The sequence below is a fragment of the Trichomycterus rosablanca genome, chromosome 3 (assembly GCF_030014385.1).
Source record: "Trichomycterus rosablanca isolate fTriRos1 chromosome 3, fTriRos1.hap1, whole genome shotgun sequence".
NCBI classification, from domain to species: domain Eukaryota; kingdom Metazoa; phylum Chordata; class Actinopteri; order Siluriformes; family Trichomycteridae; genus Trichomycterus; species Trichomycterus rosablanca.
This window is the reverse complement of record NC_085990.1, coordinates 16,185,725-16,211,002: the sequence shown is the minus strand read 5'-3', so window position 1 is coordinate 16,211,002 and position 25,278 is coordinate 16,185,725. Positions and strand designations below refer to the sequence as shown.

Here is a 25,278-nt window from a genome sequence, read left to right as displayed (position 1 = left end):
GGTGTACTCACTTTTGTGATACACTGTAAATACACGATTTACACAGAGCATACGAACACAGAATTAAATGATCTAAAAGTCATAACTGGTAATAAATAGATAAATAAACAATTAAATAATAATAGAGTTGTTATCCGCTCTAGTCTTCAATAAAGTCTGTAGTGATTTCTTGTCGTTGCAATTACTCCAGACCCGTCACATCTGACAGGAGCAGTTTTCCAACAGGATAACGACTCCAAACACAACCTCCAAGATGGCAGCTGCCTTGCTGAGGAAGCTGAAGGTAAAGGTGATGGACTAAACCCAACTGAGCACCTGTGGCGCATCCTCAAGTGGAAGGTGGAGGAGTTCAAGGTGTCTAACATCCACCAGCTCCGTGATGTCATTATGGAGGAGTGGAAGAGGATTCCAGTAGCAACCTGTGCAGCTCTGGTGAATTCCATGCCCAGGAGGGTTAAGGCAGTGCTGGATAATAATGGTGGTCACACAAAATATTGACACTTTGGGCACAATTTGGACATGTTCACTGTGGGGTGTACTCACTTACAGTATGTTGCCAGTTTTCTTGTGTTCTTTTTGTTTTAAATTACACTGTATGAGCACCCAGAGCAATTTGATGAAACAAATATGCAAAAATAAAAAAATCACATGTGGCATAAACATATTATTAATCTAAAACAAAAAATATGCTACACTTCATTTACTACAAAGTTATTAATGTTTATATTTTATATGTACTCTTGTGTTCATTGTATAGTCAAAGAGAATAAGGGTGCTGTGGAAAGAGGTTTCAAACAAGACTCATGTCACTGGTTGCCTTGTCCACAGCAAGTGTGCTCCCTAACAATGTTACTTTTTTCTGTGATGACCTAAGTCCCCTTTTTATGGTATGGTACAGTAGAGTAATGATACGGTACACACCCAAATCCTGAACTGTTCATGCTGTTCCAATTGCACAAAGGTACTTGTGAGTGTAGAAGTTCGCTAAAGGTGAGGTTGTGATGCCATTTTGCACCCGACACAGAGCAATTACACCACGGTAACTGTGAACAATAGCAGTACCAACAACTAGATGATTTAAATGAAAAGAATTAAAAATGCACCACAGCTGCTTTGTTCAGTGCTTGGCATGAGTGGTGTGGTAAAATGCTATTGAAGTGCACATACGAGACAAAGCTGCATTTGTGTAGAATAACCATCAAATTCACTCTGAAAGCTCCACATGTATCTGTGTTTAGCTGGATTTTTCTCTTGTTTCACTTCTAAACTTGTGTTATAGCTTGAGGTGCTGAGAAATTGTAAAAATCAGCTTTTATTCAAGAGAATCTAAAATGCTTATCGTTAAAAAAAAGCTTGATGTGACTTAATGTATTAAAAGAACGACATAGGAACACTAAACCTCATAAGTTCTCTTCACTAATATAATTACTTGCTCATTTTAGTACAATAAGTCACGTTAAGCTTTAAGTGCACCGTCACCCTGCATAGAAAATAACAGCACAGCCAGTGCTTCTCGTGTGAATGCGCTTTTACTGAACGGAATACGGTATTCCAAGATCAAGCATTTCCACAATTAAGAAGCATGAAGTATAGGTAAAGTGCAGGTTTTGATGTATTTTTAATGATTTTATAATTGTACAGTGGTACCTTGAAACTCAACGTCAGTTGGTTCTGGGAGTGGCATTGAGTTTAAAAGGTGTTAAGTTTTAAGGTATTTTTTTTAAGCCTGTTAATGTGTTCCCGTGGAACTGCATATATTTTAGACTAATGTAAAAAAAGGGGGTTGTTTTTGACACTTATACACTAAAAAAACAACTATAATATAAAAACACTGAACTACGATAAAAAAAAAAAAAAATTTTAATCAATCAAAAATACAATAAAACCTGCACTTTATCTTAACTTCTTTATTGTTTTCTTATGCTTCTTAATTAGTGGAGAGAACATATAAGCAGTAATAATTGAGAGGTTTAGTGTTTCTATGTCGTTCTTTTAATACATTAAGTTACATTATTTTTTTGTAAATTATAAGTGTTTTAGACTCTGAAAAGCTGATTTTTACAATTTCTCAGAACCCTGACTGTAACACAAGTTTCTCATGTTTGCATGACGTTTTACCGCACCGCTCACACACGTTAAGTTTAAGGGAAACATTGAGTTTAAGGGTACAAATTTCTCGATGAGGGACGTTGAGTTACAAGGTACCACTGTTTTTCAGTGCTTCTATATTATATTTGTGTTATTTATATTAGTGTCAAAAACATCCCCATGGCCGCTCAGGTGGCGCAGCGGTAAAAACACACACCGGAACCAGAGCTGAGATCTCGAATACATTGTATCGAATCTCAGCTCTGCCTGCCGGCTAAGGCTGAGCAGCCACATGAACAACGATTGGCCTGTTGTTCAGATATGGGCGGGACTAAGCCGGATGGGGTCTCTCTCTCATGACTGGTGCAATTACGACCTCTGCTGCTGGAGTGCTCTCAGGGTGTGTCTCTCCGTACACAACGCTGAGCTGCACTGCACTCGTCAAAGTGTATGTGATAAGATGCATACAGCATGCTGCCCACGTGTCGGAGGGGGCGTGGGTTAGCTCCGTTCTCCTCAATCAGAGCAGGGATCGGCATTGGTGGAGAGGAAGCATGATGCAATCGGGCGATTGGACGCGCTAAAAAGAAAAGTTAGAAAATGCATTAAAAAAAAAAACATTATCTTACATAAGCCTAAAATATATGCAATCTCAGGGGACCATGGGACGCATTAACAGGTTTACCATACATCCTTATGGGAAAAAATACCTTGAAACTCAACGTCTTTTAAACTCAATGCCACTCTTAGAACCGATTGAGGTCGAGTTTCAAGGTAGCACTGTACAGTATAGTGAAATAGCTGTGCTCTTACTACAAATCACAAACTTTTGTAATGAATCAGATTGCGTGGTGGAGACACCCTGGTAAAGATTTGTTTGTATTTTTGGATGAAATGTGGTAAAAAACAAGTACTGGTCTAAAGGGGATTTACATTGCAGTGTAATGCAGGAACAAGGTCAGTGCGGCGCGAGCTCGATCGGACCAGGTGCAGGCGCTCGTGTTGTACGCCAAACCGCATGACGCAGCCACTCGGTTGCGGAAGTTGATTCTTTCTAGTCCGCGGAGTGAGTGGTGAACACGGGCAGAGGAAAAAGAAGAGTGAGCCAGAAAACAAGAAGAATTCATTTAGTGAAGAAAACCCGGTACAGCCACGCTGTTCGTTCATTACTCTTACAGCACGGTGAGTGAATGTGATAAAGTAGTGCGCGAAGTTGAGAGGAGAAGAGCAGCGAGAGCAGCGAGAGCAGCACACGCACTGCACGGGACTGAGAGCAGGAACAGTGGGTAAGTTTGTGGCAAAAAAAGTTACTCCTACTTTTCTGTTCCGCCACGCCGAAGTGGTTAATATTAACCAACTTTATAACACGCAAATTAGGGGTTTAAACTTGTTTGGAAAATTGCTTTACTTAATAACTTGTCTTTAACTACAATAAGTGGCTACTTTTGACTCGGCGAATCCCAAACGGCTTTATAGTCCCTACTCAAGCGCCCTTACATTGACTTTGGAGTAAAGTTTTATCCAGCCTATCTAGTTCCCTGGTAAATAAAAATCATTCAATTTGGGACCGAGTCTCCCATTCTCACGTTTCACACATGGTTTTTGAAGAGTAACATATGGCCACAGTGTTCAATACATTCACACAGTTCTGCATTTAATTGTGTAACATTTTCTACTCTTGATTCAAAACTAATCAAATACAAAGAGACTCCACACAATAGTCATTATCAGTAAATTGATAATTAGTATAAAACTTGTTGTTTTATTTGCACTGTTTGGTACACTGTGACCTGAATGTCATGCACTAAACAATAGGTAATAGGCTATATCTAAACAAACAAAACTTCCAAACAACCAAGAGACAGTTATTTACTCTAATATCGTATGGAATAAATGTCAGCTGTATGGAACACTCAACTTTATAGTGGGAAAACAGTATTTTCAAGTGGGATACTCTCATCTGTGCAATCCGGTGGCTAAGTGGGTAGCACTGTCGCCTCACAGCAAGAAGGTCCTGGGTTCGATCCCCAGGTGGTAGGCCCGGGTCCTTTGTGTGTGGAGTTTGCATGTTTCCTCCGGGTGCTCCGGTTTCCTCCCACACTCCAAAGACATGCAAGTGAGGTGAAATGGAGACACTAAATTGTAAAAGACTGTGTTCGATATAACCTTGTGAACCGATAAATCTTGTGTAATGAGTAACTACCGTTCCTGTCATGAATGTAACCAAAGTGTAAAACATGACGTCAAAATCCTAATAAACAAACAAACGAACGTGTGCAATCACAAGTCAGTATTGACAAACAGGACGCTCAATATTTTGCATTGCTAAAGCTTTTTCTAACTATGGATAGATGCTACATCTTTGTCTTGTGTTTTTAATGATACATTAACATAGAAATCTGATCTGTTGTGAGAGTTGAACATTTGTACTCTAGTTTAGCTGATTCTGTACAATTCAGAATGATACCCAAGCTTACAAGATGTGACCTATGTTATGAATTTTAATCTTCATATACAGGTTACAATAAAAAGAATGCTGCATTTGTCCAACTGTCTTCATATCGGTTAACGTACAGGTAGTTGCTTACATTAATATCGATCTAGATCTAGGACTAGAAATCTGTTCATAAGCATTTTGTGATTGACAATCTAGATGAACGGTAGGCTGGCTTTAGTGTCAGCAGTGATGTTTTCACACTTAGCTTGACCACACATAGATTGTGAATTATGTAATCCCAACTTGTTACTTTTGAATTTAGAAGGAGCAAATATTTAATAAATAATTAAATGCTGTTACCAATATATACTGTGTCAATCAGAAAAATGTAACCCTGCTAAGAAAATAAGGATTCCTACATCTTTAAAACGATTGTCAAGCTGTATAAGTATTTATCAGCCAGATGTTGTATTTTAGAATAGCAGAATAAGTTGTTACAAATTGGCATATCTCATATCTGTGATTTATTCAACCCCTTCATAATACTGTTGACCTTAAAACCTACCACTAGTCTGTATCTGTATGACCTAAAGTTGGGTTACAACATGATTAAACCAAAGCATTTCATTGCACCAAAAGAGCATTTTAAAGACCTTGAACATTGTTAGGGGCAGTTGTAGCCTAGCGGTGAAGGTCCTGGACTAGTAATCAAAAGGTCGCTGGTTAAAACCCCACCACTGCCAGGTTGCAAACTGTTGGGCCCTTAAGCAAGGCCCTTAACCCTCAATTGCTTAGACAATATACTGTCCCAGTACTGTAAGTCGCTTTGGATAAATGCTGAAAATGTAAATGTTAGAAATGCCAGTCGGCCGCTCAGGTGGCGCAGCGGTAAAAGACACGCGCTGCAACCAGAGCTGGATGTCGAAAGAGCGTCGAAAGGCTGGGCGGCTATATGAACAACAAATTGGCCTGTTGTTCAGGTGGGGTGGCGGGACTTTAGACCGGAGGGGATACTCTCTCAGGAATGGGGCGGTGGCGCCCTCTGCTGGCTGGTTGGGGGCGCCTGCATGGAGACGGGAGGGGGTGCGGCGGAGTGTGTGATCCTCCGTGCACAGTACTCTGACGCGCTCCACTTGTCAAGTGTGGGTGATAAGACGGTCGATTAGCTGTGCACGTATCGGAGGAGGCGTGGAACGGCCTCGTCAGCCCCCAATCAGGAGCAGGGACCGGTATAATGAGAGATTGACTGATGGGATGAAAATTGGATGCGCTAAATTATTAAAAAAAAAAAAAAAAAAAAAAAAGAAAAAAAAAAAAAAAAAATGCCAGTCAGAGTATTATCCAGGAAGTTTCCAATTTAAGTAAATATAACTCAACAATAAACGTCAAACGTATTAAACAGTTTAAGCTTACTGTATTCTGGTTATTAGCACCAGACAGTTAAAAAATGCAAATTGTTTTTTCATTCACCCAGGGAGGAGAGAGTTTTACTATATTCAAAACAATAAATAATTACAGAGTTGGAACTGCATGGAACACTGTAACCTTAGGACAGCAGTTTACAACCCCACATGGCCCCCCTAAGATACACATTTCTAGAGTTCTAGACAGATACATCCATCTTACAAATTATTTAAAAATAATGCCTTTTTATCATTTGTCTTAGGCTATTTTTATGTGGCACTCCTCATAAGGGTATTATTCACATGAACAGTACTAACAGCTCACTATTTATATGTGCATATGTTCTTTTGAAAACCACACTAAAATATAGCCGGAAGCAAAAAGTCATCAAAAGCAAGGTTTCAGACCATAAAATAGGTCACTTACCCACAAAAAGGTAAAAAAAAACAAAAAAACATGCCTTATAAAGTACAGGTAAACAAATTAAATCTGCAAACGGTAACTAATTTATATTCTCCAACATGTCTGAGCCAGAGTTTCATTCTAACCACTATAAAACTCCCAAAAGAAACATCAATTTTCTGGATGGTTTGCTTGGTTTGCACATTATACGATACACCGATCAGCCATAACATTAAAACCACCTCCTTGTTTCTACACTCACTGTCCATTTTATAAGCTCCACTTACCATATAGGAGCACTTTGTAGTTCTACAATTACTGACTGTAGTCCATCTGTTTCTGTACATACCTTTTTAGCCTGCTTTCACCCTGTTCTTTAATGGTCCACCCACCACAGGACCACCACAGAGCAGGTATTATTTAAGTGGTGGATCATTCTGACACTGACATGGTGGTGGTGTGTTAGTGTGTGTTGTGCTGGTATGAGTAGATCAGACACAGCAGCACTGCTGGAGTTTTTAAATACCGTGTCCACGCACTGTCCACTCTATTAGACACTCCTACGTAGTTGGTCCATCTTGTAGATGTAAAGTCTCAGACGATCGCTCATCTATTGCTGCTGTTTGAGTTGGTCATCTTCTAGACCTTCATCAGTGGTCACAGGACGCTGCCCACGGGCCGCTGTCGGCTGGATATTTTTGGTTGGTGGACTATTCTCGGACCCACCACCCAAATAATACCTACTCTGTAGTGGTCCTGGGAGAGTCCTGACCATTGAAGAACAGCATGAAATGGGGGTAACAAGGCATGCAGAGAAATAGATGGACTACAGTCAGTAATTGTAGAACTACAAAGTGCTTCTATGGACAGTGAGGGTAGAAACAAGGAGGTGGTTTTAATGTTATGGCTGATTGGTGTACATCAGTTTGATGTTGGTGAAGCGAATAAATGGATGGCTTACAGCAGTTATTTACTGCTACATGTATAAAAATACCATTATGTCATTTGCACTCTGTCTCTCTTATTGCTGTCAGAAGATGTTACTTTCAGGTCTGGGTGTAAATACAGACAGATTGACTTCACTCTTGTTACTAGTTTAGATCTGGCAAATGTGGAGTTGTGACATGCAGCACACAGTCTCAAACGGCTAAGAGAGTGACATCACCAAAACTATTGCCTTATACACCCGTGTATGAGTACGATAAAGGTTGTCTTATAGTATAATGCAATTGATGTAAAGCTAACAGGCATTTAAATGATCATTGCATAAATTTTTTGACGAGGTGTTTGGACCTTAAGTTTGGCACTTTTTAGTCCTGGTTTGTATATATTGTTCACACTAACAAATGTCCAATTTGACCAAAATAGTTTAAAAAAAGACGTATGACACATGTATGAGGTGTGTATGCCTGGTGGTATTTTTACCAACTGGAATCACAACAAGATGTGTTAAAAACAACACAGATGTTCCCTACATCACTCACATTCTGGCCTAGTAATCAGATGGTTGTTGGTTTTAGCCCTACCAATGTATAAGTTGCTTTGGATACAAGCGTGTCCTAAATGTTAATGGGCTTTCCCTACTATTTGTTAGGTAACATATCTGCACTTCTGTCTCAAAACAGGAGTGTATAACCAATATTTTGAGTGCTAAATAAGGTACTCGAATGGTACCCTACCAATTGACATTTTGGTCAGCATAAGTTCCCAGTGCAGGGTATCCATGTACAGAAAACCTCACCAAATAGTGTTGTATAGGTGTCAGTTCAAGCTTAAGCATGACTAATGCAGTAATTACTCTCAATCCTTCATGCATACATACTTTGCCCCAGTCCCCCTTGCCCCAGTCCCCATTGCTGGATTGGTCATGCTTTGGCTTGCATCCCAAATGCTCCAAGTCGAGTCATATAGAATGTCAGGCATTCCAACTGCACAGGCATCCGTGCTTGTTTAAATGTAAAAAAAAAAAACGTGTGACGGATCTACAAAAACAAATGCAGTGTAAATATTTTTCTCGATTAAAACATTTGTTTCCTTGTTCCTTGTATAGTATGTGACTACCCATTTTAATCATCAAGTTTAGGTGTTTCAGCCACACCCATTCCAAACAGGTGTGTAAAATCGAATATAGAAAAGAAACAGCATGCTTCTTTTTCATCCGAGTTTGATGAGTTTGGTATAAAACTAGCGGGCCAAATTTGGCCTGCCATGTCATTTTATGTGGCCTGTAAGAGCTTGAGAGATGTATGTATGGCCTAAAATACACTTTAAAATCGTACATAAACTGCATCTTCCACAGGCGGTTTTCCAACAAGTGATGTTGAGAAATATTTACAAAGAATTCACTTGTATAAGTGAATACAAGTTTGTGCTTCAAGAAGAAAAACCGGTACGTCTCTTGTGTAGGGCTGGGCGATTTTCACGATTAATTCGGTTAATTCGCATGAACGTTTTCACCCGATGTTAGAATGTGACAATCGCGATCGTTTACATACTTTATATTTTAATTAAAATACCAACATGTCACGAAGCAGAAACTGACCAGACGCCCGCGGAATATAAATCAGGGAAAGTTTAATATAAAAAACCAGCCAAAACCAGCCAAAACCAAAACAGTAAACGGAAGACAACAAGGATTATACACGGTAACGGTTAGATCGGCAAAACGAGACACAAACAGAAGAGTTTAATTAACATTCACTGAATCAAACACCGCTGAACTGAATCAAAATACGGAGCCGATGAGTGCGATCAGGATTGGCTGGAAAGTAACGAATGACATTTACTCGCGTTACTGTAATTGAGTCGTTTTTTTGTGTACTTGTACTTTTTAAAGTAGATTTTACAGCCTGTAATTTTACTTTTACTTAAGTATGTTTTGTACTAAGAATTGTAATTCGCTACATTTTAAATCACATCCGTTACTGAGTAAAAAATCGCGTCTGGGAAACTGCTGCAGTGAATTCTGCGATAGGGAGTCGGATCTTTTGTCTCGGTTTCTTTTAAAGAGCCGTATGTATGTAACGACTCCCAAATGCGCGAATCGGTTCCTTTATTTTGGCTTAAAGGGCCGTTCAATAGAATCGAATCATTCTACGACACATAATAGTGGTTAAAACAGTTTGAAAGTTTTATGGGACTAAAATGACACATTACACATCCTTAAATGTTTAAAATGTTGTATCCACCCCCCAAATCACAAGAGGACAAAATCAAAGCTGAGCTGAGTGATCACTTGATGCCCCCCCAAGGAAGATACTGATACAGACTCACTCAGTGGTGGAAACAGCACAGTACAGGCTCATGTTCCTTTTAAGAAACCTGTAAAGAACTTTTTGTAGTTTTTTTTCCTAATGTAAGGAGGTTATGCTGAACATTATTTAAAATAAAAGTTGTTTGTGAGCTATTCTTAGATATAGATAGATAAGGATATAGATAATTTAGATCTATTTTGTTTTAATTATTGTTAATTATAAAGTTTGAGTCCCTTAAAAGGATAATAATAGGTGGTGCTGTTACTATTTTTGCACTTCTGCAGCCTTTAATTCCAATGCAAAAAAAGAAATTTAAGTCTTATTTTAATTGCATTATACAAGAACAAAAAAAATCGAAATCGTAATCGACAATCGGGTATAATTTTAAAATAATCGAGATTTTTTTTTTTTGCTAGATCACCCAGCCCTACTCTTGTGTTATGAGGCCGTGTCTGTGGTTAAGGAGTACAATATAAATGTAGATATACATGATAAATATACAGTATAAATTTGGCTTTTTGACACCAAACACAGATTTTAGCCTCCAAGAAAAACAACAAATTGTCCAAGACTTAAAAGGCAGACTGCAATCACAACAGGATACATTACAATCAGTCCTTTGAGGGTCACCATAATTCAGATGTTAGTTTGACACACCTGGTATAAAAGAACTCTGTGGCCAGCTCAGGGCACCAACCTCAACACCAACTGAACACCTTTGCAACAAATTGGTACGTAGATTGCGAACCAGGCCTTTTTGTCCAGCTTCAGTGTCTGACCTTACAAATGGTCTTTTGACTGAATGGGCACACATTCTCACAGGCACATGCTTGTAATTTTGAAACAGGATGGCTAACACGTTTGTGGTCAGGTGTCCACATACCCTTGGCTGTACAGTGTACCTTATCAGTCAGTAGGATATTGTAGGTTAAATACATGAGGCTTTGTTTTACCTACAGCTGATTTAGTGCTGCTGTGACCAAAAACAGTGTCAGAAATGTTGGATTTATATCTTACATCTTCTTACAGTGTGACCTCTGCGACAAGGCTCATCATAAATCTACCATCAGGAGGATGACAAAGAATGATACAGTGCTATTGTATGGAACACTGTGACTTTGTTCTGTTTTTTGAATGATCAGATTATCGAGCGTTTCATTCTTAGTACCAAGACACACAGGAACCTGCCCATTCTTACATTCTCAATGCAAAAACCAAAGATGCAAATATACACCGATTAGGCATAACATTATGACCACTTTCCTAATATTGTGTTGGTCCCCAGTGATGTATGTGTATTCTCACACCTTTCTATCAGAACCAGCATTAACTTCTTCAGCAATTTGAGCTACAGTAGCTCGTCTGTTGGATTGGACCACATGCGTGAGTCTTCGCCCCCCCGGCGTGCATCACTGAGCCTTGGCCGCCCATGACCCTGTCGCCGGTTTACCACTGTTCCTTCCTTTGACCACTTTTCATAGATACTGACCACTGCAGACCGGGAACACCCCACAAGAGCTGCAGTTTTGGAGATGCTCTGACCCAGTCGTCTAGCCATCACAATTTGGCCCTTGTCAAACTCACTCAAATCCTCACACTCGTCCATTTTTCCTGCTTCTAACACATCAACTTTGAGGATAAAATGTTCACTTGCTGCCTAATATATCCCACCCACTAACAGGTGCCATGATGAAGAGATAATCTTCACCTGTCAGTGGTCATAATGTTATGCCTGGTCCGTGTATGTGTGAAAAGCTATCCTTTCTACCTCATGTTCTCTTTAAAGAATGAGCATTTCATACTCGCCTCTTGTCTTAGCCATGAACGCTTCAGCCTTTTAAATCATTTTATCTCTCGGAACGTTGCCACTGTTGTGCAGATGTGCTTTTGTGATTGACGACATGATGTCGCAGGCTTATCAAAAATATCTTTATACCGAGTACAGAAGATTTCTCACATTGTGTCATATAAAACCAGACAAAATATTTTAAACTTATCAGTAGAAGACCACCACAATTGCATGGTGTAATACACCTGGTGTGAATTACACCTAAACAATAAGCTTTTTTTTTTCCCAAGAACTTCATTCCTACAGTCAGTCAGCAGGCTTATCTAAGCAGATTTTTAAAGCCGCACATAGTGAACACAATGGAGACATGTTTTGAAACGTCATCAGTATTTCCTAGTGCTATAAATGTAACCTAGTTCCCTCGTATTTCACAAAGAACAATTACAAATCGAATTCATGTGTAGACGTCGTGTGTAATGATTAGGGTTTTACTCATTTCACAGGAAAATGTTCTTAATGTCATGGACCCCAACCCCCCCCCCCCCCCTTTAGTCGTGTCCGATTACCCTGGTTGCGACCTCTATACTGAATCGACCCTTTACCGCTGACTGAGGACGCCTCTCAACTGACATACGCCCCCTCCGGCACGTACTGCATTTTTCACCTGCAAGAGTCAAGTTCATACACTTGACCACTGTTCGAATCGGTAGTTCCTTTAAGATGAATCGATATTCACTTTAGACAGCAGAGGGCACTGGCGCTATTCACCTCGCCTGGTTGACGGCACTTGCTGGGTTGCCAGGTACGGGATTTTACAGCCAAATTTATTTATGTGAGGATACTTTTAAATTTTTATTAATCGTTTATTTATATAATGTTTTTTGTTTTAAATTTTCATTTTTTTTCACACACAAAAGGAAATGTGCAGCATTGTTTTGCATAGTTTGTACCTACCTCAGAAATAAAAGGGAATTCATTATTTAGATAAATAAAAGATAAGCACAAATACAGTATTTTATTTTATAGAGAAATAATAAAAGGAAACTGTCATCATTGGTCTTCAATTTCATTTTGTTTAAAAAACAAAGTATTGTGAATCGTTTCGCATCGTGGGTAGAGTGTATCGTTACATCCCTAGTTTTCACACAGAGCAATATCACATACAGACTCCACCCCCACTCGCGCAGCCATCCGGACTAGTTACATATAGAAGCGGGACAATGCCCTGTCTAACCTTTTCTTCCCTAAAACACGGCCAGTAGTGTTTGTGGGATCACCCAGCCAGGCCGCTGTGGCCACATTCATGCTTTATTAAAGCCAGTGTGATGTTTTGGGAGTGTGTTGTGTTCTGGACGTTTACCTATACTACACTTCACTTAGACTCACTTATTGTTAAGATGGCTTTTTGTTCCGTCATCCTGCAAATATGTATTCTAGTCCAGCACCTGTTGAACAAAAGGTGTTTAAAAAAACATAGTAATCCAAGCCACTGATGTGGTTCTTTTGTTTACAATCCATGCACACGAGATCATGCAGACACAATTAGAAACCAAACCCTTTTACAGTTTGTCCACCTCGGCGCTGATCTTCAGAGCGTCGTTAATCTTAAAGCCCCGCACAGCTATTACTGTTTGGAGAAAATCACAGGTTGTCACAGAACCCACAGCCTTAAGTAACAGCTGGCAACACACAGCACAGCAGGTGACCCATCTAAACACAGGCCTGCGTTTCATGTTGCACTCTGTATCTGTCGAGCTGTCCGATGAAAACAAAGCACACTGTACCATTCAGAGACGTGTAGGATCGGAGAGATTACTTGAGGTCAGGGATGAGCTTTAGCCCTGAGCCGGTGGGGGCTTTAAGCTTAGCCGAACTCTTAGCCTCAAGCTTACACCTTTAAGCCCCAGTCTTAACCTTAAGCCTGTAAAATATCATGGTTTAAGGCGTTCACCCACCACTTTCAATTATATTTAGCCTCACAGAATGGAATGTAAAGAACGCAAAGAGTGGACACTTGTGTTGTGTTGGTTTTCAAGTGCAAATAAGCTAACACACTTTCCAGAGTAAATATAAACAAACATATAATGGCTTAACATTTTAACTAACAGTTACTGTTTTATGGCTACATTGAACACATCTTGGTGTTTGATTGGCTCACTGATGCCTTTAAAGTTCATATATCACAGGGATGTCAAACTCATTTTCATCGAGGGCCACATCTGCATTATGGTGACCCTCAAAGGGCCGATTGTAACGTATCCTGCTGTGATTGCAGTCTGCCTTTTAATTCTTGGACAATTTGTTGTTTTTCTTGGAGGCTAAATTCTGTGTTTGGTGTCAAAATGCCAAATTTATGCCGTATATGTATAATGTATATCTACATTTATATTGTACTCCTTTACCACAGACACGGCCTCATAAGCACAAACTTGTATTCACTTTCCCATCTTTCATTAAATTATCTTCATTCTGCTTCGATTTTCTCCGCTTGTACATTGTGGGATTATTTGTAAATATTTCTCAACGTCACTTGTTGGAAAACGGCCTCAGTTAAACGCTGATGTGGCAACACTGCCATCTAGTGGCGGGATGCGGTCACTTTGCGGGTCACAAAATCAGCATGCATTGTGGGAGATGTAGTTTATGTACGATTTACAGTGTATTTTAAGACAATCATATGTCTTTTAGGCTCTCGTGTCATAAAATGACGTGGCGGGTCAGATTTGGCCCGCGGGCCTTCAGTTTGACACGTGATATATCACGACAAGTTCAATCACAGTTCTGAATGAGCGCGTCTGGAGAAATGTTACAATGTTTAAACGTAATCACGTAATAGCCTGTATTTACATTTTGCTCTGACTAGACGGTCACAGGTTTCATTGTGTTTGGAATAGCACCAGGAGTAAAATCCAGCAGAGATGGATGATAATAATAAAGATGCAGTTTTAGTATTATATCAAAGGCCAAGCTCAGTTATGTCATCCTGTAGCTCAGTGGTTGGCTATCAATTGGAAGGTTGTGGGTTCAAATCCTGGCTTCTTTGAGCAAGGCTTCAGCAAAGACGTGTAGTATTTGACCTGCACTCATAGCAGAGCTACTAAACAAGCTGTTGTATGCTCCAGAAAATCTGCCGGTGTCCAATGGCTGTTGGTGGCTCCATAATGGTATGGGGTTTGTTTAGCTGCTATTCCATGGGACCCCTGGTATATCTACAAATGTCTCTGATAGGTGATTGTGGAACACAGAAATCCCAAACCTCAGGATACACCAGAATTGTGGAGTGTTCTGCATAAAGTATGTTGTTCATTGCCTACAGAATATTTCTGCAAGCTCGTGGAGTCTTATGCTTGCATTAGACTGGTGTAGCAGTTGTTTGGCACTGTAGTATATTTATATAAATGAATCTGTAAAATGATGACATTTGACTCTCAAACCATATAATTGGTGCATGGGATCTGCTAGAGCCAGTTACTGGGATTTGTTGCTAAACTTTGTCATTATTGCCCAGCATGTAAAATTGAATTAAGGCTTCATGTAGGATCTGAAAACTGCCTGTAGCTTTGTCGCTCTCTAGTGTTAATACAAGATGAATAATCATGTACATAAACTGAGCATTTTATTAGGTATACCTATCTGGTATCTCCCATTTTCTCCCCGATTTAGCATAGTCAATTTGTCTTCCTCTGCTGGGGATTCCTCCTCCGGGGGGCTCACGCCTCCTCCGACACATGCGCAGTCCTAGCAGGCCCTCTATCTGTTTACCAGGGTCCTTACACAGCGTTTGAAGACCCCAACCACATCCCGCCCTAGCAGAGACGGTGGCCAATTAGTGTCTGCTGCAAGCACTGCCAATTATGCCTGCTAGATGGTGCCCAGCCGACCGGTGGCAACACCGAGTTTCAAACCGAGGAGTTTAGAATCTCGGCGCTGCTGTGCTAGCGGGATATCTTGCTGTGCCACCTGGGTGTTGTTGAGATTTTTAAACATGAAATTAAAACCTCTTCATTAGGAACACACACCCTAGTAGCATTCATTGTAGGTGTCCAGTTGGAAGCACGCCATTTTTTTTCTGTGAGCAATGTTTGGTAATCTTCTTCTAGTCCAGGGTTTTCAACCTAAGGGTCGAGAGCCAAAAAAAATGGGTCGCAGAGAAAAGTAATAATAATTAATAAACTTGTATGTGAACGCCCCTTGTGGAGGCTTTATGTTACATCTTGTAAATCACACTGAGACCAGATGGAGTAAGATGTATTGTTTGTGTTGCCTGGGTCATGGACAAATGTGGGTCGCTTAAAAAAAGTTGCTGTAGACTATTATCAATGGACACTTTCTGATCACAGATGCTTATGGCTTCATATTTTTGGTTGCAACATTATTTTACCTGAAACGTTGCTACACCTGATACAATTACACATGTATAACTGTATAATAACAACCATGTTATTAACATGTTAGTGTCATTGAAGTGCTGAGAACTGTCCAGCACCCAAATAACATCTGGCCAGTTAGGGTCCTTTGGAGGTCCCTTTGAGGTAATTAGTTCAGCGGGGTGAAAAGTGTACAGAGCAACAATTCATCTGTGTGGTAGGTGTAGCTTCTAAATCAACCAATGATTCTACATGCTTGATATTAGGTGTACCTAATAAAGTGCTTGGTGAGTGTTCATGTTTAAACTTACACAAAGTTATTCAGTTATTTTTGCAAAGCTCTTCCTGTCTTTTGTTCCCCAGGATTGGCTGCAATTTCATTAAAATGGTGCATGGCCATTTCCTGTTGGTTTTTAACACACACACACACACACACACACACACACACACACACACACACACACACACACACACACACACATGAGGGTACACAAATGTTCTCCTCCAGTAAGCAGGCCATCGGGGGATTGTGAACACACTATAGTCGAAAGTGCCTTTCCTGTCTTTCACCTAATGCGATATTATCTCTGACACAAGGGTCAGGGTTTTATCAGTTTCCAGTACCTCAACTAAAGGTCATTCTTAGGTCCAGAAGGTCAGGAGTGTGAAATGACCTCCTTTCCTCTCTCTGAGGATGCGTGAGATTTTTTTTTTATGAACACAATGTCCGCTCGTTGTTTTTTTTCCCTCTCTTTCCATCTGACTGCATGTGCTTTCACACGTTCTGCTTCAGTGCCCGAACATGACAGTTTAAATGAGGCAGGAGTCATACTTTAAAGGAGGTCAAAAGTTTACATACACTGATCAGCCATAACATTAAAACCACCTCCTTGTTTCTACACTCACTGTCCATTTTATCAGCTCCATTTACCATATAGGAGCTCTTTGTAGTTCTACGATTTCCTTCGGGATCAATGAAGTATCTATCTGTCTGTCTGTCTGTCTGTCTACAATTACTGACTGCAGTCCATCTGTTTCTCTGCATGCTTTGTTAGCCCCTTTCATGCTGTTCTTTAATGGTCAGGTCCCTCCCAGGACCACCACAGAGCAGGTATTATTTAGGTGGTGGATCATTCTCAGCACTGCAGTGACTCTGACATGGTGGTGGTGTGTTAGTGTGTTGTGCTGGTATGAGTGGATCAGACACAGCAATGCTGCTGGAGTTTTTAAACACCTTACTGTCACTACTGGACTGAGAATTAGGGATGCACCAATCCAACTTTTTTAGTTCCGATACCGATCCGATACATAGACTTTGCATATCGGCCGATACCCGATACCGATCCGATACCATTGTTGAATTAATAAACCGTATACTTTATTATGTGGGAAAGACTTAAGGCATCAGGATTGACTTAAACATTACTAAGTTTGCAAAACAAAATATAATTAACACAGATATAAATGTACTGAACTGCTATTTATTTGTCAATAAAATAATAAACAGGCATCTTAATATTTCAGTGTTATTTTCACTCAACGAGTGAGCATCCAACGCTGCCTTGGTGACCAAAGCAATCCCAGCATTCATTGCGGGTCGGGTGCGCTTTTCTTACAGAAAAATAAACATGGCTGACGGGGCGGAGAAACGAATGGAGTTATTATCAAACGTAAATAAAATATTACTGATTTTTAACTTGTATAAACTTGTACAGAGTGTTTTTATTTGCAAGTTCGAGCTTGTCAGGAAATGTAACCGTTATCGGTACATGAAGGGAAATGTTATATTGACGTTAGCGTTAGCGCTGTGCTACCTCAGTTCATTGTTTTTAATGGCAAGATGCTAAATGCTAAACCCGATGGAATCGCTGTGTAAGTAGCGCGTTCGAATAACCTGACTTATAAGTTGATGACTTATTAGAATCCTCTCTACTGTGGCAGCCGCTTATGTAGACAGTAAGACAGCAAGGCAGCTCCTTAGGTTTTCGAACACACCCAAAATGTGGCTGCTGACAATGAGAAAAACAGTAGTAGCTTAAATAACTTTTTCAAATAAACTTATCCGTAAATATTTAGTGCAAACAGTAATTCAAAATAAAATATAGCAGCTAAACATGAGTAATAAACATGTTGCCATCGAACTTGTTAGCATAGCAAGCGTGAAATACCTCCATGCAGCTGACTCTTGTTTGTGTTATACGCCATACGTCAGCAGCGCGTCCTGTATGGGCTTAGCATGCGTCGCAAACGAACTAAAGGGAACGTATCGGACCCATGGATCGGCCTGATTATCCGATATCCGATCCATCTCATTTTGGTAATATCGGGACCGATATCCGATCTTAATATCGGATCGGTGCATCCCTACTGAGAATATTCCACCAACCAAAAATATCGAGCCATCAGCGCACCATGGGCAGTGTCCTGTGTACGCTGATAAAGGTCTACCAACCAGGTAGGCGTGTCTAATAGAGTGGACAGTGAGTGGACACGGTATTTAAAAACTCATACCAGCACAACACACACTAACACACCACCACCATGTCAGTGTCACTGCAGTGCTGAGAATGATCCACCACCTAAATAATACCTGCTCTGTGGGGCTCCTGTGGTGGTCCTGACCATTGAAGAACAGGGTGAAAGCAGGCTAAAAAAAAGAATGTAGAGAAACATATGGACTACAGTCAGTAATTGTAGAACTACAAAGTGCTTCTATGTGGAGTTGATGGTGGGTAAAGCTCTACTGGGTAGAGCTTTGGGCTATTCACTGAAAGGTTGAGAGTTGCAGCCACTGTCACCTCCAGGGGCGCCATATGATGCCTGACCCTGCGCTCTGACCCCAGCTTCCAAACAAGCTGGGATATGCAGAATAAGAATTTAATTATACTGTACGTCTGTATATGTATATATGACAAATAAATGCATTCTATTCTATTCATAAAACGTTGCTGGCTGGTGTGAAGAAGCGACCAGCTACTTTATATCAGTCGTAGGGAGCGGTTGCTGGGTTCTGTCCTTCCTTAGCCAGTGTAGGGATGGTGCAAGTGGATAATTTTAATAGGGAATTGGAAGAAAATGTAAAACCTAAAAACTTGATCTTGCAGTCTGATTGAGCGTTTTCTTTGCCATTCGGGAAGCTCACATTTGAAATGAGGTTTAAAAAGTGACTTGTTTTCTGCCTGAGCAAAGGCGTAAAATAGCGAGAGTTTAAAAAATGAGCGCTGTGGCAGGAAGGACTAGAACGTGGGAGGCCGAAAATAGACCACTCGCATGTTTGCGCTCTTGGAGACTGCATTTAAAACACCATAAGCTTATAAACAAAGCCTTGCAATCTCGTGCTCGTTGGTGTTATGTTACAGAACAAGTGCATAGACGGGATTTAAAATAACTCTAACACGAACAGGTTTACAACTACTACTTTCTGAAGTTGTTTTTACACTTGGCACTTTATTTTGGATCCACCCTTGTGTACATGTGAAGGTTTTTGTGCCATGATGTGCTCCTAGGTAACAATCTCTGATCCACCTTATACCAAGGATCTGCTTTAAGTGAGCTTAGGTCGTTGTGCATTTCGCACTGGCAAAAACAAGATGACGTGATCATTGGATAACCTTGGACCATACAGTGAGGGGTAACAAATAGTCAACCACTTTTTTAATCTATTTTTATACACTGAGTACATGGATCCAGATGCATCCTGTTTTCAGATTTTGTGCTATGAACATAAAAAGCATATATTTAGCCAAAAGTATGTAGACACACTTTTTTTAAATATAGAGTTTAGCTTTTTCAGGTATAGATATTGTCAACCAGCAGTGTTTCCGCTACATGTACTTTGCGGTGGCGGGCCGCTGCTGCTTAATTATTGCCGCCGCTCCATCAGAATTTATATAATGACATGAAACCGCAATTACCCCCGTCCCAAAGTACTCACAGGCGGTCAGTCTTACAACCAGCGTTTCCACCAGTTTTTGGAAACCAAACACGCATCATCAACGGTGGGCGTTGCTTAAAGAAAGTAAAGAGTAGTGATGTGGAGTAATGCGGAGTGTGTAGATTGTGTGAGCATTTGAGCTGTTGTTACACATTTTTATGCAAAAGCATCGAATAACTATCGGTGATAAGAAGACGTGTTTGTCTCAGTTGTTGTTTTCTGTAGTGCATCACGTGAGAATCGTTTTGCGCTTCGCTCTCACCGCGACCCTCGGCTCAAATAGTCTATTTGCTCAGCGCTCGACTTGAGCGATAAAACATCACAAAAGTTCCACGACACGAACATCCATCTGCGTGAAATAACCATTAAATCCAGTCCAAAAGCTTGGTGCTTGTGTGGTGATGCTGCAGCTCGGGGTTTTGAAATTCGGCTTCTCGGGAGAATCGAAAAAGCTTTACGTAAAAAAAGCGTAACTTGGAGTACAAAAAGTACCAAACAGGGACACTAAATTTCTCTCCGTTATTACTGGTTATAAGCGCTCTGTACTCTGTGCTGCCCAAATTCATCGGCCATTGTTTTAGTACAATAAGTCACGTTAAGCTTTATTTTTTACGTTAAGCAGTGTACGTTCTGTCTAGAGCACTTTTACCGCCTCATATCACACAGTTCATCGCTTTGAAAATATCAAAATTTAATCAGATGAACTTTTAAAATATGAAAGAACAGCGCAATAGCGGTTTCACAGCCTCTACACTGTGACACGCCCACAGATGACGTCACGTGGGGGCCGTGGGTGTGTGGGGGGTTGAGGGTGCCTGCCACCGCTGCTAAAAAAAAAATTCTAGAGGAAACACTGAACCAGTGTATTTTTGTTTCTATTTATTTATGCATTTTCTCCCTTTTTCTCCCAATTTAGTGTAGTTAATATGTCTTCCTCTACTGTGAATCTCTGATTGCGTTTGAGGAGGGTATATTTGCTCCGATGCGTGCGCAGCCCTAGTGGACCCCTTCTTTACGCCCGTGCTTCTGCACAGATACCTCTATTTGCTAACCAGGGTCCTTGCACAACGTTTGTAGACCCCACCCACTTGGTTCAGTCATTTCCCCAACCCAGAAGACATGGTGGCCAACTTTGTGTCTGCTGCAGGCACTGCCAATTGCCCGCTAGATGGCACCCAGCAGAGCCGAGACTCTAACCGGGGTGTTCAGAATCTCGGCACTGGTGTGCTAGGGGAATATCTTGCTGCACCACCTGGGTGCAGGCTGCTCCTGTATTTTTTAGGGGTTGCTACAGCAGGACATTCTTGACATGCCTGATTTATGCTAGATGCCCTTTCTGACTCAACCTACTCTATTTTATCAGGGCTTAGGACCAGCACTGAAAGTGCACTGACAGGTGCACCTCTCAGTCGCAAGTCTGTTCAGCCCTAATCCATGCCTCTTTTCCCCAGACATAGCTAATCGTGTGTACACGCCCAGTTAGTTGATAACACAGCACAGGATTTGAACTCCATATCTTAGGACCCGACCACCCCATTGCCTAACGAGTAACTACCGTTTCTGTCATGAATGTAAAACATGATGTTCAAATCCTAATAAACAAACAAACAAACCAACAAGCTCATGGTCAGGTGTCTACAGACTTTTGGCCACGTTGAACGTAAATCATCAAAAAGGTTCCCTTTATCAGGCTTTCCTCAAGAATATCACACATTCCACCTGATAATGTTGTTTCTTGATCAATTGGATAGGTCATGTGTCTGTGAATACAACCTGTGATGACACCTGTCACAATCTAGGAGTAGGGAAGCTAAAGTTGCACATTACTCATTACAATGTTTACCTTGATGAATACTCAGAATTAGGACTACAACCTGAGATGGCTTTTAAAAGCCTAGACCTTTCGCAGTCATGTTTCAACAAAGCCATTTACATTCTCTTGTTGTCTCCTCATGCACTTTGGAAAACGCCTGAGTTCACACAGAGTTCAATTCAACTTGATAAATGATTGACAGGATTAAATAAAGGGTCTGGGGTCAGTCAGTGCTGAAACAGTCCTTTTTTTTGTTTTTATTTTCAAATGGCAAGCAGCGTGATAGCATTCGAGTGACTGAACATATACAACAAACAATCAACCAGTCATTTGCACTGGATGGAAAAAAAGAACCTTTTATTTAAATCCTTTGGTTAATAAATGTTTTACAATCTAGATTGTTTAAAAGGGAGCACAGCTACAACCTCACTACCAGAGATTGTAGTTACCCCTTAAGATGCCTGCCTAATTAGTCATTTTCTGCCTGAAACCACATAAACAAGTTAGGATTGTAAGGTTATGGTAAACGCCCACAGTTAAGATCTTACAGATAATCTGTTATTAAATATACACTGATCAGCCATAACACCATATAAAACCACTTTCTTGTTTTACACTCACTGTCCATTTTATCAGCTCCACTTACCATATAGAAGCACTTTGTAGTTCTACAATTACTGACTGTAGTCCATCTGTTTCTCTGCATGATTTGTTAGCCCCCTTTCATGCTGTTCTTCAATGGTCAGGACCACCACAAAATAGGTATTGTTTGGGTGGTGGATCATTTTCAGCACTGCAGTGACAGTGACATGGTGGTGGTGTGTTAGTGTGTGTTGTGCTGGGATGAGTGGATCAGACACAGCAATGCTGCTGGAGTTTTAAAATACCATGTGCACTCTATTAGACACTCCTACCTAGTTGGTCCACCTTGTAGATGTAAAGTCAGAGACGATCGCTCATCTATTGCTGCTGTTTGAGTTGGTCATCCTCTAGAACTTCATCAGTGGTCACAGGGCGCTGTTGGCTGGATATTTTTGGTTGGTGGACTATTCTCAGTCCAGCAGTAACAGTGAGGTGTTTAAAAACTCCAACAGCATTGCCGTGTCTGATCCCCTCATATTTGCACAACACACACTAACACACCACCACCATGTCAGTGTCACTGCAGTGCTGAGAATGATCCACCACCTAAATAATACCTACTCTATAGTGGTCCTGGGAGAGTCCTGACCATTGAATAACAAGGTAAAAGGGGGTTAACAGAGCATGCAGAGAAACAGATGGACTACAGTCAGTAATTGTAGGACTACAAAGTGCTCCTATATAGTAAGTGGAGCTGATAACATGGACAGTGAGTGTAGAAACAAGGAGGTGGCTTTAATGTTATGGCCAGTGATCAGTTTTACACACGTTGGTTACATTCATGACAGGACAGGTTACTGGTTACACAAGATTCATCAATTCTAGTTTTTAATATCAAACACAGTCACAGACAATTTTGTATCTCACTTGCACTTCTTTGGACTGTAGGAGGAAACCGGAGCTCCCGAAGAAACCCACTCAGACACTGGGAGAACATGCAAACTCCACACAGAAAGGACCCAGACCTCTTAACCTGGGAATCGAACCCAGGACCTTCTTGCTGTGAGGCGACAGTGCTACCCTCAAAGCCATTGTGCCAGTGACTCCTACTTTCTTGTCAATGCACCACCACAAATTTGCTATTGCACTTCTCTAATAATGTTTCAGCTGTATGTTGGTGTCTGGCGTTGACAGGTGAAAAGGCTTTAACTTAAAGGCTTTATTCAAAGGGTGTGTGCTAGTCTTCCATCCTTCTCAGCCAGCAGGAATGTTATGTATGAGGCAGGCAGAGGTTGACGATGCAACAGGAAGGAATTTGGAAATGTGACAAGACGAGTTTACAGCTGGTATTGTTAATATTCAAACATATTATTTCATGCTTAGTATGAGTATTAGCACACAGGGCATTTGAGCAACACAGCGGTAAAATACACCTGCCCAATATTGCCGAGAGCCGGGGTTTGAATCTTACCCATGCTGACGGCTAGTCGGCTATGTCTGAGGGTGGGGGTCCACTTGTCAGTGCCCTCGCAGGGCTGGTCTCATGCCTGGATAGAAATCAGAGGGTTGGTTTAGGAATGGCATCATGTGTGTTATGGACCAGAATGATCCTCTGTGGCAAATCCCTAATATATTGTGGCGACCAGCCAGTTTGCTGTCATAATAGGCGGGGGTGTGGGGGGGTAATTTTTCATTAAAAATTCTTCATACAGACGGGGGGGGTCAGGTTCGGCCTCTGCCGATTGTAGCCGATACTTTCTTTTTTTATTTAAAAATGAGTATTGTAGGCGCCCAGGTGGCACAGTGGGATGTTCCGCTAGCACACCAGCGCCGAGATTCTGAATACCCCGGTTTGAATCTCGGCTCTCTATAAAGCCAGCAGGATGTTCCGTTAGCACACCCCGGTTTGAATCTCAGCTCTCTATAAAGCCAGCAGGATGTTCCGCTAGCACACCAGCATCGAGATTCTGAACACCCAGGTTTGAATCTCAGCTCTCAATAAAGCAGCAGGATGTTCCGCTAGCACACCAGCGCCGAGATTCTGAACACCCAGGTTTGAATCTCAGCTCTCTAAAAAGCAGCAGGATGTTCTGCTAGCACACCAGCGCCGAGATTCTGAACACCCAGGTTTGAATCTCAGCTCTCTAAAAAGCAGCAGGATATTCCGCTAGCACACCAGCGCCGAGATTCTGAACACCCAGGTTTGAATCTCAGCTCTCTATAAAGCAGCAGGATGTTCCGCTAGCACACCAGCATCGAGATTCTGAATACCTCGGTTTGAATCTCAGCTCTCTATAAAGCAGCAGGATGTTCCGCTAGCACACCAGCATCGAGATTCTGAATACCTCGGTTTGAATCTCAGCTCTCTAAAAAGCAGCAGGATGTTCCGCTAGCACACCAGCGCCGAGATTCTGAACACCCCGGTTTGAATCTCAGCTCTCTAAAAAGCAGCAGGATATTCCGCTAGCACACCAGCGCCGAGATTCTGAACACCCAGGTTTGAATCTCAGCTCTCTATAAAGCAGCAGGATGTTCCGCTAGCACACCAGCATCGAGATTCTGAATACCTCGGTTTGAATCTCAGCTCTCTATAAAGCAGCAGGATGTTCCGCTAGCACACCAGCGCCGAGATTCTGAATACCTCGGTTTGAATCTCAGCTCTCTATAAAGCAGCAGCATGTTCCGCTAGCACACCAGCATCGAGATTCTGAACACCCAGGTTTGAATCTCAGCTCTCTATAAAGCAGCAGGATGTTCCGCTAGCACACCAGCGCCGAGATTCTGAATACCTCGGTTTGAATCTCAGCTCTCTAAAAAGCAGCAGGATGTTCCGCTAGCACACCAGCGCAGAGATTCTGAACACCCCGGTTTGAATCTCAGCTCTCAATAAAGCAGCAGGATGTTCTGCTAGCACACCAGCATCGAGATTCTGAATACCCCGGTTTGAATCTCAGCTCTCTATAAAGCAGCAGGATGTTCCGCTAGCACACCAGCGCCGAGATTCTGAACACCCCGGTTTGAATCTCAGCTCTCTATAAAGCAGCAGGATGTTCCGCTAGCACACCAGCGCCGAGATTCTGAACACCCCGGTTTGAATCTCAGCTCTCTAAAAAGCAGCAGGATGTTCCGGTAGCACACCAGCGCCGAGATTCTGAACACCCCGGTTTGAATCTCAGCTCTCTAAAAAGCAGCAGGATGTTCCGCTAGC

The 25,278-nt window shown here is 41.4% G+C and overlaps 1 protein-coding gene across 1 annotated transcript in view; it reads left to right on the top strand.

The window, feature by feature from the left end:
- Window positions 1–3,156: 3,156 nt before the first annotated feature.
- The window catches only part of shc1 (SHC (Src homology 2 domain containing) transforming protein 1), an 89,139-nt gene continuing 67,017 nt past the window's right edge, over window positions 3,157–25,278 (top strand). The window contains exon 1 of the mRNA XM_062992789.1: window positions 3,157–3,374. The gene's annotated coding sequence lies outside the window, so the exon portion shown is untranslated. The remainder of the gene's footprint in view (window positions 3,375–25,278) is intronic.